Genomic DNA, 6,000 nt, shown 5'->3' with positions numbered 1-6,000 from the left:
ACCAACCTATTGAGATAGGACCAAGAGGTCTCAGCAACTGATTTATGCTGTGACCAGGAGCCTCCTGATGACTTGTCCAAACCCCCTCTGCTAAGCTGTGCTGAATGGTGCTGTGCTTAGCTGTGTTGTGCTGTGCTGCCTCTCCTTTTGCCCAAGTGACAAAGACCTTTCCTGAAGTCTTCTAAATTATCTCAAGTTAGAGGATTCCGTCTGTCTTTTTGTAGGTTCTATAGTTCCAGGTATGATTTAATGTTGTTTTTGAGGGAAAGTTAGGAGAACTCAGGCAACTTCCTGGCTTCTCTCCACCATCTTGGCTCTGCTTCCCAAATTTCTTACTTTCAACAGCCAGTAGCAAAGCTTGGTTCTGGACATTCCATCTCTAGACAAAAGAGAAGATTTTCTGGTCCATAATAATTGTCTACTTTCTTTTTTAACTTTGAATTTTATATTAAAAATGCAAACAAAATCTTTTCCAATTCCGAAGAGATACTCTCTTTTGTGTCACCCATTCATCTTCATTATTGGTAAAAAAACAAACAAACAAAAAAACAAAAACCAATGTTAACTTCAGGATCTATTGGGACTAAGCAAGAGGAGAAAGTCAAATTAGTTACAAATCAGCAAATTTAATTTCCAGCATTTCTTGCTGACTTCGTCATAGCAGACAAATGCCTTCCTAGTTTTGAATAAATTATGGAATCTCATTGCACAGACATATGTTTGAGTTTAGAGCTGAACTTGATTTAGAACTCAAATTATCATCTGCCATTTGAGGTCTGATTTAAGTTAGAAATATTTTACATTATATCTAGCTTAATTGATCAAATGACTTAAACAGAATTGATTCAAAGCTACAATTATAAATCATTTTCAGATCAAATTATGAATAATTTTTCCTGATAAAACAGATTGCTCCAAAGAAAAGGTTAGCCTGCAAAATTGGCTGACCCATATAGACAAATGTAGTTAGTATTCTCTATTTTTTAATACCTCTCAAAATTGTCAAAAATTCCAGGCAAAACCAGAAGGATGATATCAGGTATGGTACAGTTAGTTGGGAAGAGTGGAATAACTAAGAGTATCATCACATTTATAGGACTCTGTCCCTTTAGTCATAATTTACATTAAGGATGGTATATTCCATTTCAATAATAATATATAAATTGAAAAAAGTTGTAAAGAATGTTTTTGTATATTTTTGAAGCAAATATGTTGTTAGTAGTTGAGTATCACATTCTGAGTCAAATTGTGACTGGAAATCCAGTCCTTTGCCATTACACTTACTTTTAAGGTTGTTTTCCTCTTTTGGATTGGTGTTAAAAATTGAAAATTTGAAAAGAAAAAGTGTGCACATACACACAAAGACATATTGGTTAGTATGTATTTATGTACATAATACATGAATATTTGTATACATATGCATATATACCTATTATATATTTAAAATTAAAGTGTTCTTAGAAATCCTTTAATCCAAGTAATTCATATTACAAATATCGAAAGTTCTGAAATCATATTTTTCTACCCATATTATCTTTATGTTTTTACATAAAAGTATTAAATAGTTTGCAAATTTGTTTTTATAAAATTTCTACTTTGAATTTTCTCCTTCCCCCCTCCCTAAGTCAGCTAGCAATTTGATATAGGTTATATATGTACAATCACATAAAACATATTTCTGCATTAGCAATGCTGTGCAAGAAGAATCAGAGCAAAAGGGAAAAACCTCAAAAAAGAAATACAAACAAACAAAAATAGAGATAGTATGGTTCAATCTGCATCTAGACTCCATAGTTCTTTTTTTTTTTTAACCTGGTTGTGGAGAACATTTTCTGTCATAAGTTCTTTGGAATCGTCTTGGACCCTTGTATTGTTGAAAAACGTGAAGTCCATCACAATTGATCAACACGCAATGTTGTTGATATTGTTTACAATGTTCTCCTGGTTCGGCTCACTTCACTCAGCATCAGTTCATGTAAATCCTTCCAGGTTTCTCAGAAATCTGCCTGCTCATCATTTCTTACAGCACAATAGTATTCCATTACATTCATATACCACAACTTGTTCAGCCATTCACCAATTGATGGGCATCCCCTAGATTTCCAATTCCTTGCCACCACACAAAGAGCAGCTATAAATATTTTTGTACATGTGGGTCCTTTGCCCCTTCCCATGATCTCTTTGGGAAAAAGACCTAGTAGTGGTATTGCTGGGTCAAAGGGTATGCAAAGCATTATAACCCTTTGGGCACAGTTCTACATTTCTCTCCAAAATGGTTGAATCAGTTCACAGCTCCACCCAACAATGCATTAATATTCCAATTTTTCCACAGCTTCTCCAACATTTATTATTTTCCTTTTTGTCATATTAGCCAATCTGATAGGTGTTAGGTGGTACCTGAGAGTTGTTTTAATTTGCATTTCTCTAATCAATAGTGATTTAGATCATTTTTTCATATGACAATAGATAGCTTTTATTTCTTCATCAGAAAAGTTGCTGTTCATATCCTTTGACCATTTCTCAAGTGAGAAATGACTTGGCTTCTTTTAAATTTTATTTAGTTCCTGATATATTTTAGACATGAGTCCTTTGTCAGAAATGAAATCACAAAATGTTAAGCCACTTGTATAATGTCATGGACCTTGGAGTAAGTAAAACAAGAGGTACCATTTGAATCTAGAGCTTTTATTCCAATTTATCCTGTTATTTTGTTTCTACCACTTAAAAGTATAGAAATAAGTTTCAGAAATCAAGAAAATTTTGGGAAGGTATACTTTGCTCATGGGAATCCATTTAGTAATCACAAAATGTTAGAATGGGAAGTAAACTTAGGAATCATCCTTTCATTTTAAAGTTGAGCAAACTGTGAACTTCTGACGGTGCATGAGGAAATAGAGTGAACTTAAAAAACATAGCTTACTTCCTGAATTGATAAAGAGTCAAATTATATGAACATACGGTTCTCAGACAAAGCAATGCTAACCATCTAGTCATAAAAACCTTTTAAATCTCTATTGATGAGAAAAGTACACATTAAAAGAACTCTGAGGTACAACCCCACATTATTGAATAATATGATAGAAAAGAAAACTGACAAATGTTAGATCCATATGGGAAAATTGAAACATTAACACATTGTTGATGTAGTTGTACGTTTATCTGAACATTTTGGAGAGCAATATGGAAGTGTCTTCAAAGGCTAGACTACTGCATATCCTTTGACCTAGGAATACCACTATTATGTCTGTATCCCAAAAGGATGAAAAGAAAAAGAGAAAGAAAAAGGAAAATGGATCTCTCTCTCTCTCTGTCTCTCTCTCTATATATACATATATATATATATCTTATATATGTATAAACTATTATATATATAAACTTATATATAAACTATTATAGATATAAACTTATATATATATGAACTATTAATAGGAGCTCTTCTATGGTAGAATTGGAATATGATGTAATATGGAAAGAATTGAAAATTGAGTGGATGCCTATCAATTGGGAAATGGCTGAAAAAGTTATGGTATATGATTATGATCAAATATTATAAGAAATGAAATGCAGAATGCTTTAAGAAAACAAAGGAAAACTTACATGACCAGATGCAAAGTGAATTGTACATAACCAGGAGAAAATTGCAGACAGGAACAGCAATGTTGTTTAATGATCAACTGGCAAAGTTGCTATTCTCAGCAATATAATTTTCCAAGAAAATTCTTAAGGACTTAAGATGATAAATTCTATCCATTTCAAGAAAAATAAAGAAAAAGAACTAATGAAGCCTGAGTGAAGATAGAAGCACAATTTTTCAAAACATTTTTTGTCTGTATTTTCTTTTACAACATGACTAATATGGAAATATGTTTACATAAATAACTGCACATGTATAACATATATCAAATAGTTTGCCTTCATAATGAGGGAATGGGGTGGGGGTAGAAGGAAATGTAGAACTCTTTTTTTAATCTTAAAATTGCTTTCACATGCAATTGGAGAAAATGAAATATTAAATAAAAAGACAATACTATTGTCTATTACAACAACAACAAAACATAGTATACCTCTGCAATAGAAAAATAAATAATGGTTTAAAACTTTTTTCTAGCCTGCCTTCTCCCTCCCCTCTCCTGACCTTAAGCATGAGCTATTTAAATGTTGACTATGCTTAAAGTCATATTTTGATTCAATATATATTTGAAGTCATAGCTCACAAACTCAAAACAGTGTTTCTCTTTCATCATACTAAAGGACATATTCATTCAAAGCAAAAAATAGTGTTTAATGAAATAGAATAACAATATAAAGAATAAAGAGAACACTGGCCCTGGATTCAGGAGGACCTGAGTTCAAATCTGGCCTCAGACACTTGACACTTAACTAGCTGTGCGACCTTGGGCAAGTCACTTAACCGCCCCCCACCCTAAAAAAAATAATAATAATTCAGGGATAACTTTCATGATTAAAAAAAAAAAAAGATGTGCTCTCAGTGGTGACTGAGGGAACACCTAGACATATATTGGAAAGAACAAGCACTTTAGTATACACATGGCCAGGGCAACTGCTGTTCTTCTGTAATGTACTAGATAGAACTTTTCTCAGCCTCTGGAACTGTTCCTTTTTGTTTTAACTGTTGCCTTATGTTCTCTGATGGGACATTTCCTCCGCTTGTTCTCTAAAATACTGTTATCTACTATATCTTTGTTTCTTTTTTATTGCATTTTGCTTATTCTATTTTTATTTGCAGCAGCTATCATGAACTATGCCCTATAGAGGAGTCATAAACGGCCCATAGCATCCATGGCATTATTTAGTACTTTGGTCCATCAGATCTTCAGCAGCACAAAGCAGAATGCAGAAATCCTAGATTTAGGTTAAATCCAATTTTTGAACTACTGGCTTGTTGCCATTCCATGGATTATTTAAATTTTGAAAGTTGAGTAAATTACATTCACTTTGCTCACATACCTCATTCTTGCTATGGTCTCTTGTAGATCATGATGACAGGCCTGGCATTCTGCAGAGGCCTTAAAGTGTTTTATTTCTGTTCTGACTTACTTAAAGCACCATTATGACTGGCCTCCTTAAGTAAATTAAGATTTTTTTTTAAGTTTGATAATTTTCAAGTATTTAATGAGATGTGAGTCAAAGAATTTATTCATAAATGGATACTTGCATTTTCATTTTTAGAATGGATTTTTAATCTGTTAAGAAAAGTTTTATTGTAATTATATTACTCATATTTCATTAAGTAATCTCTTTTCTTAATTAGAAGGACATAGGATCATTTTACGGAAATGACATCCCTGTCTTCAGCTGGGTAAACATAATACAAAAGAAGAAAAATAGTTTTAGCAAATTAATCAGTTAATTCAGATATGTAAGTGAACAGCTGGCTGGGACCCAAACAGCTGACCAAGAAGGTGGTATCAAAGAATGAAATTAAGCTTTCTGGATTATGGAAAAAGATATCAGAATTCTGGGATTTGGGACAGGGATAATGTACACCTAATAAAAGCTGGAAAGAAAGTATTTTTCTGGAGACTGACTGACCCAATTAAGAATGTTTTAGGCTGTAATAGGGGAGTAAGGAAGAAATCTCTTGACAGAGCTACAACATCTAAATAATTGTAGAGATCAAACGATTATGGCATATGATGAAAAATAAAAATAAAAATAGCTCCCAGAATCCTTAGATATTGAAAACAGAAAAGGTAGCAGAAATCATTAGGATTTCATCTATTCCATCTTTCCTGAAAAATGATTTTTCTATATTCTGTTCTCTCTTGAATTTCAGTTATTGGGAACTTACTACCGAATTAGGTAAAATATTCTATTTGTGAGTTTTCCTTTGTGTATTGTCTAAAATGTTCATTACTATAAATTGCACTCATTGATCCAATCTCTTTGCTGTAATATGATGTCAAGAACTGAACATGATATCACAGATGTGGAAATAAATAGAGCATAGGACAGAGGGACTATTTTATGACTAACCTT

Source organism: Dromiciops gliroides, chromosome 1 (genome assembly GCF_019393635.1).
Source record: "Dromiciops gliroides isolate mDroGli1 chromosome 1, mDroGli1.pri, whole genome shotgun sequence".
NCBI lineage: Eukaryota > Metazoa > Chordata > Mammalia > Microbiotheria > Microbiotheriidae > Dromiciops > Dromiciops gliroides.
Note: the sequence above shows the minus strand (reverse complement) of the source record.